A 12,663-nucleotide genomic window follows, 5' to 3' on the forward strand; every position below is an offset into this window, starting at 1 on the left:
CATAGCTTAGAGAAGATTTCTCAGTGTGTGAGATGTAATGATACATCTGATCTCCTGGTCTAACCTCCTGTATAAGTCAGTGTGAGGGGAGGGGGCAGTGCAGCTGAGTTAAGCTGTGTCACATTACAAACTCTGCGATCAGCTCACCTGATTACTGAGTGTGTCAGTAATCACACGTACGTCTGCTGTGTTCAAGCAACTTGTACTCATACTAACAGCCTGATCTCACTGCAGAATATCTCACACACAAGTAACCTGTATGATCTGGGCAACTCTTGTGTGAAATGTAATGAGACCTGACTCTGATCTTACTGCAGAGCGAGTAAAAGTTAAACACAACACACATAAGTGTGATAATAACATCTCTATTCAGTTGAAGAAGGGGTAGTACAGCAGAGCTGAGAGTGCTAAGAGAGCTGATAGCAGGGTTTGCAATGGGACAAACTAAACTCAGCTGTGATGTCCCTTTCACTAAAAGGACTTTGAAAGATGCGAGTTGTCTGTGCTCTAATCTCCCAGCACTTTCTAATCATGTTCTCTCTAGTATTTTGCTACATGATTATGATTGGGCAACTCATACAAGCAGAAGTGCATGCTCCAAGTGAAAACCATCTGATAACACCCACTTGGTCTTAAAGTATTTTGCACCTAATGACTTAACTTTTTTTTTCTTTTCTTAGATTGCCAATATCTCTACAATGAATAAGCAAAATAAGTTTTATTCCATGTCACAAGCACCACTCATTCACAACACGTGCTACGGATGTGACCATAAAGGAGTACTTAATTTCTCACTCATTCGCCCACTTACCTATTGCAATAGGCCAACAAAGAGCTAAGTGCACCCCACAGACAGTCCCTATATCCACACCACACTTTACACTGCCACAACTTGCCGTTTTACCAGGCCAGTGAGACACTTGCACTGGGCAACACACTGGCACACATAGCTTTCCCAAGCTCCTACACAGTTCTATACGCGAACTCTGGCAACATAGTAACACAACCAAGCCATTTTCTCTCCTCAAAACCGTGGGTACGTTAGAGTAAAGAAGAAAAAAATTATTACATTTTAGATTTAATACACCTAAAAATGTACAGTGCTTAAAAAAGGTTACAAAATGTGAAATAAAAAAAAGACATACATAAAACAGTCAAAGAAAAAGGATAACTAAAGACACCTTACACAATTGGATTGTTAGACTCCTTTGTGGGGAAAACCAAAAAGGTTGTGGTACAGAATGACAGTAAGCATGTGGTTTTTCTGTATCTGACCCTGATCTTCAGTAGATGAGATGTTATAAATAGTCTCACCAGACCGCTCACTTCTCCTTAAGCTTAGGTAAGAGGGAGATGGCTGATTAGTATTAGATTTTAATCCAGTTTTAGCCCTCATTTCTGTTGTGGGTCACATTTTCCCCCCAGGAACCTCCTAGAGAAACAAAATATCTGTCACGAGTGTGTCAGATTTGACAGACAGTCATTCTGGATCCAGCTGTAGAAGGTCACTACGCTTGGCCTTGCAGACACCTTCGTCATCCTTTCATCATCCCTCCCTCTCTAGGACCCAGCGGTCATCTCCACATTCTGCTGCTAATTAACACACCCTTACTGGATCTTTAAATACACTCAATTTCTCCAGAGAGGGGCTGGTGATAGCGTTAAGTCCTCTGTTCAGGTCTGGAATTCTAGCAGTTGTCTAAATTATTCTTAGAGTTCCTTTGTGGATTGTAGACGTGATCTCTCTGGTGTTTTCTCAAAGATAAGTATATCCCCTTGTCTCTTTCCCTGGATTGTCTTTAGTTGCAGTGGGGCTGACTAGTGCTCAACCCTCCCTGTCCCTACCTAGGGCCTAGCTCTAGGGTCAGCCTGGTCTAAGGTATCCTGCTCGGTGATAGGTGCAGATCCTATTTAGGGACGATAGGGGAGTCAGCATGTTAGATCTGTTTAGAGGTCTCTACTCCCCCTTTCCCTAGTTGCTTGGCTTCCCCCCTTTTCCCGTCATCGTATGCTGGGTTCTTCCCATACTTAGCATGGCAATAGCGGTCAACCTACCAAATATCCTTCAAGCATTCTATACATGAATATATCTATAAGTCAGGGAGATATTGCATTCCTGTGGGTATATGCTCATTTTGTTTTTTCTTGTTTTTTGTTTTTTTTTCAAATGGCCAGTGTGTGAAAGTGACCTTACACATTACACATACAGCTCTGGGAAAAATTAAGAGACCACTGAACAGTTTTCAATTGGAAAGCATGCCAAGATGCATGAAAGCTGTGATTAAAAATTATGGTTAGTCCACCAAATATTGATTTCTGAACTCTTCCTGAGTTAAAACTTGAGTAGTTTGGGGTCTGGAAGCACTGTTTCTTTTTTAGTATTTTGACGCTTTATCATTTGCTGCAAATAAATACAAAATTTTTAGCTTTGAATTTCGGAGACATGTCAGTAGTTTATAGACTAAAACAACAATGTACATTTTACTCAGAAATATACCTATAAAGAGAAAAATCAGAGAAACTGAAAATTTTGCAGTGGTCTCTTAATTTTTGACAGAGCTGTATACCAACTTATAGTGGCTTGCAAAAGTATTCACCTCCATTGGCTTTTTACCTACTTTGTTACATTACAACCTGTGTTGAAATATTTCTGTAGTCCGATTTGTGTGTAATACATCAGCACTAAATAGTCTAAATTGGTGAAGTGAGAAAAATATAGGCATAAATTAAATAACTAAAAGTTGGCATGTGCATATGTAGTCACCCCTTTTGCTATGAAGCCCCTAAAAATTTCTGGTGCAAACAACTACCTTCATAAGTCACAGACTTAGTGAAAGGAAGTCCACCTGTGTGTAATCTAAGTGTCATATCATCTGTTAGTATATATACACACATTTTCTGAAAGGCCATAAAGGCTGCAACACCATAAGGCTGTGTGCCCACGATGCGTTTTTCAAGCGTTTTCGCTGCATGTCCATTAATTTTGCGGAAGCGCCGCCATTGACTTGCATTAGAACGCGCCAAATCCGCAAGACTGCATCTGTACTTGCGTAATTGCCGCGTTCTAATGTGCGGATGGTACCCAAGTGTGGAGAAGTGAAGACTCTCCTCCACACCCAGGTACCATAGAAACTGTAAAAAAAAAAGAATAAAATAAAAAATAAAGATTATATTCAACTTCCGACGGCCCCCAGTCTCCTTCCCTGTGCTTGCCAGCAGACTGAAGGACCTGCGCTGATGTCACAGTCATGTGACGGCAGGTCTTTCAGTGCAGTGTCCCGCAATCTCCTGGTAGCCAGGAAGGAGCGCAGCAACACAAGCCGGGCCATCGGAAGGTAAGTATCAAGGTTTATTTTTTTCCTTTTAACCATTCTAAAGGTCACACTATATAAATCCATGCTGTTTGCATGGATTTATATAGTGTGACCTAGTTGTCAAGCACTTTCAAAGTGATGCTAAAATCGCTTTGAAAGGGCTTGTCAATCCGCATGCGGAAACGCATGTGAATCCGCATGTATTTCGCAGGAAAAAAGCATGTACAATCCGCATGCGTTTTTTCTGCCAGGGAGATGCAGAAATGCTGCAGACATTTTCCGCTTCATTTCTGCATCGTGGGCACATAGCCTTAAACAAGTGTCACCACTAACCAAACAACACCATGAAGACCAGGGAGATATCCAAACAAGTCAGGGACAAGGTTGTTGAGAAGTACAAGTCAGGGCTGGGTTATAAAAAAAAATATCCCAATCTCTGATGATCCCATAAAATCCATTGTGAAGGAAGTATATCATAGTAAGGTAAACTATAATGTCAGTAGAACAACTGGTTACTATTAGTGATGAGCGAGCATGCTCGCCACTGCTCGGTATTCGCCCGAGCATCTCAGTACTCGAGATGCTCGGAGCTCGCCGAGTACTTGCACGATGCTCGGGCGGGAGCTCGGGTCCCCATCCTGCATGTCTGGCGCTATTTAGAGCACCAATCATGCAGGGACTGGCTGCCACTCACTGTAATGCCACAGCCATGGTGGTTGTGGCATTACAGTGATTGACCAAATTGATGGGAACAGTACTCACAGTGAAACATGAAAAGCCGGCAATTCAGCGACGGCATACACCGGTACCCGACAATTTAGAACAGAAAGAATAGAGCATCACACATAGATTAGATAGATAGAAACATGTCAGTTACATATATAATAAGTACAGTGACAGTGTTGGTTACTGTACTTGTCATTTAGTGTTAAAGGATTTATAAAAAAAAATAATAGAGTTTTCATGCACCCGTCTCTTTAAAAAAGCCAGCCGACAATTCATCATCGGTACCCGACAATTTAGAACAGAAAGAATAGAGCATCACACATAGATTAGATAGATAGAAACATGTCAGTCACATATATAATAAGCACAGAGATAGTGTTTGTAACTGTACTTGTCATTTAGTGTTAAAATGAAGGATTTACTAAAAAAAAATTTGGTGTGGGGTTCCCCGTAATTTTAGTCTCTAGCGGAGGTTAAGCAGACGGCTGGGGCAGATGTTTTAAGCCTGGGAAGGGGGTAATACCCACAGAGCTTCCCAGGCTACTAATATCAGCCCCCAGCTGAATACCTAGCCTTTACTAGCTATTAAAATGGGGGACCCCAAATAAATGACGTGGGGTCCCCCCTATTTTAATAGCTAGTAAAGGCTAGGCAGACAGCTGGGGGCTGATATTAATAGCCAAGGAAGTGTGCCATGAATATTGGCCCCCTCCCAGGCTAGAAACACCAGCCGTCAGCCGCCCCAGAAATGGCGCATCCATAGGATGTGCCAATTCTGGCGCTTAGCCTCACTCTTCCCACTGCCCTGTAGCGGTGGCAGTGGGGTAATAGGGTTGGGGTTGATGTCAGCTTATAAAGCCAGCTGACATCAAGCCCAGGTTAGTAATGGAGAGGCATCTATAAGACACCCCCATTACTAACCCCATAGTCAAAGTAAAAAAAAACACAAACACCCAGAATAAAGTCCTTTAATTGAAATAAAGACACATTCCTTTAATGTTCTAAATTAAACCCTACTGACCGTATCGCCCATTCCAGCTGAAGCCAATGTCTTCTGCAATAAAAGTAAAATAATAAACCAACCTCATCCTTACCTTTCCATGGTTCCCAGGACAGCTTCAGCTCTGCTACATTGACATGACAGGCTGGATCGTAGCAGAACGTTGCCATCCAGCTTGCATGCCGCAGACACAAAACCTGTTTCAGTCCGTCATTTGAGACTGGGAAGGAGGTTCACCTTTCATCAAGACAATGACTCAAAGCATTCTGCTAAAGCAACACTCGAGTGGTTTAAGGGGAAAAGTGTAAATGTTTTGAAGTGACTTAAGGTAACGTCACACTGAGCGACGCTACAACGATCCCGACAACGATACGACCTGGTAGAGATCGTTGCTGCGTCGCTACGTAATCGCTGGTGAGATGTCAAACAGTCCGATCCCACCAACGATGCTGCAACGACACAGCGACCTGTAAAACGATGTCGTTGGTCGTTGTGACCCTGTCACACATAGCAGCTGCTCTGACGATTCAGACTCGATGAGGGACGTACTGTGTGACGTAGTCATAAAGGCGTGCATTTGCGTTGCCTTTTCCGTACCCATTCAGTTCCGATTGGTGGTCGCTACTGCGTTCTGATTGGCGGCGGCCTTGCATTATGAGGAGACATAGTAGCTCTTCCGTCCATTGTTCCTGACCGCGTGCTGATTTACAGATCGTAGTAGAGTTCTCTGGGCTGCGACTCTTCTTCGATTCTTCAACGGTTCTTGTGATCTATACTCTCTGTTCACGGTAAGTATCGTTTGGGGTCTCAAATGTGTTCCCGTTGCCTCCTTAATTTATAGGACACCTACTATTATAATCTACTATCATTGCTCTGGAGGGAGGGAGGAAGGGAGGGCGGGCTTGGCTTCTATTTGTGTACATATGCTTTAGCATGGGCAGCCATTTTAGGTGGTGTCGTGTGCACACGATAGTGTGGTTACAATGGTATTTTTTTCTTTTTTTCAAATGTTCCATGTATGCTCATTGTATGCTATTTTTTATTTCAGATGTCTTACAATACTGAAGAATTTGTTCGAGAACTTATCGAGATGTATCGGTCCCTGCCTTGCCTTTGGCAGATTAAGTCTGCCGACTAGAGATGAGCGTTGTTCGACTCAAACTGTTCGCCAATCTCAAATTCGAGCTGTTTTGGGCGGTGTTCGAGCCGTTCAGCGAACAAGAACGATTTGAGAAAAATTCGGCTGTTCGAGGTTATGTTCGATAACTGTTCGTGCACCAAAATCATAACTGGATTTTTTCTCAGTAATGATGAAAATTAATGTTAATACGCAGTTTGAGTGTACAGCGGGGCGGGGGGAGGGGCAGGGGATGGATCTCTGCAGGAATAATGAAGATCTCCATTTTTTTTTCTCTTTCCCGCATTTACAGTGGGGAGGTGCAATCTGTCAGCCTATCAGCAGCGCACACACGGAGCGAAGTGCTTTTTTTCACACAATCAAGGGCATGTGTCATTGGCAGTGTATGTCACATGTCCTTGCCCTATAAGACCAAGCCATTTTCCCCGTCGCCACCATTTTCTCACTGCTGCAGCTGCGTGTTAGACGGCACCGCTGTTGCTGTGTGCGCTATACCTTGTTAATTTCAAGCCAATTTTCGCACAAATCTACAGATAGCTTGGGAGTAGGGAATAGTTGTGATTGCAGTCCTTTTAAGGACTAGGTTACAGCATTTCCTACGACTTTTATCAGGCAGGTCTGTGCTCTTAAATAGATAGGTTGTGGGAGTAAAGACTAATTGTAATTGCAGTCCTTTCTTTTCAGGACTAGGTTACATCAGTTCCTATCAGTTTTTCCAAGGCAGGTCTGTGCCAGTGCTGTGCAAGTTTTTTTCACAGCATTTGGCTGAATCTAGCAAAGCTAATCCTTTTTGGCCTACTGCAGAGTGTGTTAGTCAGTGGAGTAGCCTATCTGTGTTGCAAGATATACCACCTGTGTATAGAATACCAATTTTTTAACTGCACCTAGTGAAATAAAATCTTTTGGGCATAGCATCATTCTATTAGTCCATCTATACTGACCTCCATCAGGTTGCAAATTGAATATAATTTTTTTCTGCATCTAGCTCTGAAAAAATATTTGGGCTTCTAGCAGTGTGTGGGACTTGTTCTATTAGTCCATCTATACTGACCTCCATCAGGTTGCAAACTGAATATAATTTTTCTCTGCATCTAGCTCTGAAAAAATATTTGGCCTTCTAGCAGTGTGTGGGACTTGTTCTATTAGTCCATCTATACTGACCTCCATCACGTTGCAAATTCAAAATAATTTTTTTGTCTGCATCTAGCTCTGAAAAAATATTTGGCCTTCTAGCAGTGTGTGGGACTTTCTCTATTAGTCCATCTATACTGACCTCCATCAGGTAGCAAATTAAAAATAATTTTTTGTCTGCATCTAGCTCTGAAAAAATATTTGGCCTTCTAGCAGTGTGTGGGACTTTCTCTATTAGTCCATCTATACTGACCTCCATCAGGTTGCAAACTGAATATATTTTTTTTCTGCATCTACCTCTGAAAAAATATTTGGGCTTCTAGCTGTGTGTGGGACTTGTTCTATTAGTTCACCTATACTGACCTCCATCAGGTTGCAAATTCAAAATAATTTTTTGTCTGCATCTAGCTCTGAAAAAATATTTGGGCTTCTAGCTGTGTGTGGGACTTGTTCTATTAGTCCATCTATACTGACCTCCATCAGGTTGCAAATTGAATATAATTTTTTTCTGCATCTAACCCAGACAATAGTTTTGGCCTAATACCACAGTTTGGCCACTCAGTTCTGCTCGGTTCCCATCCATTGTTTTTTTGTGCAAACAACTCCAGAGTTGTGAATTAGTTAACCACCAAAATGAGTGGAAAAAGGCCTGCTGCTGGTGGAAAGGGGAATAGGCGTGTTGGGAAGGGGAAAAAAGGTTGTGTCCGTGGGGTAGGTGTTAAAGCAACAGTAACATCTGCAGAAGAAAGACCATCTTCCAGCCAAACTAAAATGTCTACTTCTTTTAGCGGACAATGTGATAAGATCCCTTTCTTACGGCCACGCCAATCGCTACAAATTCCAGATGAGGCACAAAAACAGCAGGTGCTTCAACGGATATCAAGTGTTCCTTTAAGTGGGCTCTCCTCCACATCAACTTCAACATCACAAATACTCCAGTCCTCAAAGGTGTCACCCCAATCGCACTTGCTTCCTCACAGCTCCCAAATCTCCAGCTGCCCGTCTGAGTATGAGGTAGAACAGATGGTTGAGTCTGCAGAGCTGTTTACTCATACTATAGCCTCGGAATCAGAGGTCGACTCCAGCGCTTCTGTGAATCCAGACGAGGAAATGATCTGCACTGATGCCCAGAATCTTTATGAGTCGGATCCAGGACCAGACGCAGAAGGTTCTGACCATAATGTAGACCCTCATTCCCAAACTGTAACTCCTGTTGGTGGAGACAATGAGGAAGACGATGATGAGACTCAAATACCTGATTGGAGCGACAACTTTAGTTTTTTGTCAGGGCAGGAACAGGTTGGCTCTGAGGACGACGGGTGTGATAATGCACAGGGTGATGATGATGAGGTTGGAGATCCCACTTACTGTCAATCCACAGTCAGCCAAGAGATGAGGTCAGCAGAGGAGGTGGAGGAGGATGCTAGTGACGACGAGGTCAGGTTGCGCCTTCCTGGACAGAGACGTAGTACTGGAAGCATGTCAACAACTGCATCCTCAAACACAACTCTGCCTCTCACCACAAGTCATGGTGGCTCTTCAGGTCGCATGGGTGCTAAGCCTTGCATAGCCTGGGCATTTTTTCAGATCGATAAAGATGACCCAACTCGTGTTATCTGTAACATTTGTCAGCAAAAGCTAAGTAGAGGCCAAAAAATACATAGTTTGAGTACTTCATGCATGAACCGGCACATGGACATGAAGCATAAGTTGCAGTGGGAAGCTCACTGTGCTACAATGCGGCCTAGCCGGCCGGGCCAACCACCGTCTGCCATATCTTGTGCATCCGCGGCCTCTTCATCCTCTGTGACTGGGGGGACAGCAGTCACACCTGTTTTGGTGCGCAGACCTGCCACCTCTTTACCTGCAACAGCCAGCGTGATTGGCAGGTCATCATTTTCTTTGGAGGTGGTAACACCAGCTGGTGTTGAGCGCTGTCCGACATCGATAGCACCACCTTTGGATCAAGGCAACCTAACATGTCCGCCTGCATCTTCCTCACAGACCGGCAGTTTGCCGGGGACACCCTTATCAACCCCGTGTAAGCACAATAGCCAGCCCTCGGTCCCTCAGATGTGGACAAGTAAAAGACCATTTCCTTCTAGCCATGAGAAAGCTAAGAGGTTGAATTTCACCATCTGCAAGCTCTTAGCTACAGAAATGCTGCCTTTCCGCCTGGTGGACACAGAGGATTTTCGAGACCTTATGTCCGTCGCAGTGCCCCAGTACCAAATGCCCAGTCGGCACTACTTCTCAAAGAAAGGTGTGCCTGCGCTCCACCAGCATGTCGCACATAACATCACCGCTTCTTTGAGAAACTCTGTGTGTGACAGGGTGCATTTCACCACAGACACTTGGACGAGTAGGCATAGACAGGGGCGTTACATGTCACTGACTGGGCACTGGGTAACTATGGTGACAGCAGGACAAGGGGCTGCTGTCCAAGTCTTGCCGTCCCCACGAGTTGTGCGTCAATCCTCTTTATCTCAAAGTTCCTCCACTGCTTCTGCCTCCTCAACCTCCTCTCGGTCCTCCACCTGCACCCAAAGCCTGTCTGGTCATGCCACAAGCTTTCTAACTGCGCAGAAGGGATCCTGCACACCTCCTTACTATGCTGGCAGTAGGGCTCAACGTCATCAGGCGGTTTTTACTTTGAAATGTCTGGGAAATGTGAGTCACACAGCTGAGGAGTTGTGGTCAGCTCTGGAGAACCAATTTCATGAATGGTTGTCTCCACTGGACCTGAAACCAGGGAAGGCCGTGTGCGACAATGCTGCAAACCTGGGTGCGGCCCTTCGCCGGGGCAATGTCACACACGTGCCTTGTATGGCTCACGTGTTGAACCTGGTTGTCCAGCAATTTTTAGCCCACTATCCCGGACTAGATGGCCTTCTGCAGAGGGCACGGTCGCTGTGTGCTCACTTCCGCCGTTCGCATCCCGCAGCTCAGCGACTTACATCTCTACAGAAGTCGTTGTGCCGGCCACTTCACCGGCTAAAATGCGATGTGCCTACCTGGTGGAATTCAACTCTGCACATGTTGCAGCGACTGTGGCAGCACCGACAAGCCCTGGTGCAATACGTTCTGACGTATAGCCTGGGCCAACGAGATCCAGAGGTGGGGCAAATCACGCTGGAGGAGTGGTCTCAGATCAGGGACCTATGCACCCTTCTGCACAGTTTTGAAATGGCGACGAAGATGTTTAGTGCTGACGATGCCATTATCAGCATGACTATTCCGGTGATTTACATGCTGGAACACATGTTAAACAGAATTCGGAGTCAGGTGGTGGCACAAGAGGAGGTGGAGGAAGTAGAGAAGGAGGAGTTGTATGCGGAAGGGCTAACATCTGCAAGGTCCAGACGGTCGGCAGCACCAAGGCGGCAGGCATGTGAGGGTGGGGGAGATGGTTTTACCAGGGCGCATGGTAGCAGTCAAACTAGTGAGGAAGGTGCAGGAGCCCAGGAAGAAGTGGAGGACGAACTGATGGAAGACTCATCAGATGAGGGAGACCTTGATCACATTTCTGTTGTGCGAGGCTGGGGGGAGAGGACAGAGGAAGGAAGCATGATTGTTACCTCGCCACCAACACAACAGGGACTTGGTGCTCCTGGATGCGCAACACACATGAGTGCCTTCTTGCTGCACTACCTGCAACATGACCCTCGAATTGTGAGAATTAGAAATAATCCTGACTACTGGGTTGCCACACTGTTAGATCCCAGGTACAAAAGTAAATTTGCAGAAATTATTCCTGCCATAGAAAGGGATGCACGCATACAGGAGTATCAGCAGAGACTGTTGCAGAATCTTACATGTGCTTTTCCACAAAACACCAGTGGTGCACGTAGTGAATCTCACAGTTCCAACTTGCCAACCGTGGGACCATTGAGTGTTCAGCACTCAAACCGTAACAGAACCACAGTATCTGCTGGTAACATCAATTTTGCAGAATCATTTCACCACTTTTTTAGCCCATCCTTTGCAAGGCCACAGGAGACAAGAAGTCTGACACATAGTCAACGCCTAGAGACGATGGTACAGGAGTATCTCCAAGTAAACATTGAAGCCATGACTGTGTCACTGGACCCTTGCTCTTTTTGGGCTACCAATCTGGATAAATGGCTGGAGCTAGCCACTTACGCCTTGGAGATCTTGTCATGCCCCGCAGCCAGCGTTCTGTCTGAACGTGTGTTCAGCGCTGCTGGTGGTGTGCTGACAGATAAGCGCACGCGGCTCTCCACTGATAATGTAGACAGACTCACGTTCATAAAGATGAACAAATCATGGATCCGAAACGACTTTTCTACCCCTGTGTCATACTGGGGAGAGTAAAAGCTTGATGATTGGTTAAAATCACCTCACCAACCGTTTTAAGCTTTCAAATTACTAATCATGTTTATCTGTATCTTGGCTGGAAAATAATTTGGGCTTTGTAGCAGTGTGCAGTACTGATTCTATTAGGCCATCTATACTAAGCTCCACCAGATTTAAAATTACTAATCATGTTTATCTGTACCTTGGCTGGAAAATAATTTGGGCTTTGTAGCAGTGTGCAGTACTGATTCTATTAGGCCATCTATACTAAGCTCCACCAGATTTAAAATTAATAATAATTTTTAGCTGCATCTAGCCCGGAAAATAATTTTGGGGCTCCGAGATGCGCAAGACACATAAGTGCCTTCTTGCTGCACTACCTGCAACATGACCCTCATATTGTCAGAATTCGAAGTAATCCTGACTACTGGGTTGCCACACTCTTAGATCCCCCAAACTTTTCGATCAACCTTTTCATTTTAATAAAGACCAAAAAAATGGTCATTTTTGAAATTATAAGCATTAGCAGGTTATTAGAAACTGAAATCAAACAGTTTTCAACTCAAAACTTTATTCTAGGTGATGTTACATTTTCACATGGGACCCCTTGTTCGAAAGGAGCTTCTGAACTCTCTCGTCCATTGAATTTGTCAGGTTTTGGATGGTTTCTGCTTCAATTGTTTTGCATGAGGACAGAATACCCTCCCAGAGCTGTTGCTTAGATGTGAACTGCCTCCCGCCATCATAGACACTCCTTTTGATGATGCTCCAGAGGTTCTGAATGGGGTAGAGGTCAGGGGAGCATGGGGGTCACACCATAAGTTTGTCCCCTTTTATGCCCATATCAGCCAGAGATGCAGATGTTTTATGTGCAGCATGAGATGGTGCATTATCATGCATAAAAATGATCTTGCTGTGGAATACACGGTTCTTCTTCTTGAACCATGGCAGGAAGTGCTGTTTGAGAAACGCCACATACATTATGGAGTTCATCTTTACCCCTTCAGGGATCCTAAAGGGGCCGACAATCTCTCTCC

Source organism: Phyllobates terribilis, unplaced genomic scaffold (assembly GCF_046119375.1).
Source record: "Phyllobates terribilis strain yellow unplaced genomic scaffold, ASM4611937v1 Scaffold_9__5_contigs__length_417890890, whole genome shotgun sequence".
Taxonomy (NCBI): Eukaryota; Metazoa; Chordata; class Amphibia; order Anura; family Dendrobatidae; genus Phyllobates; species Phyllobates terribilis.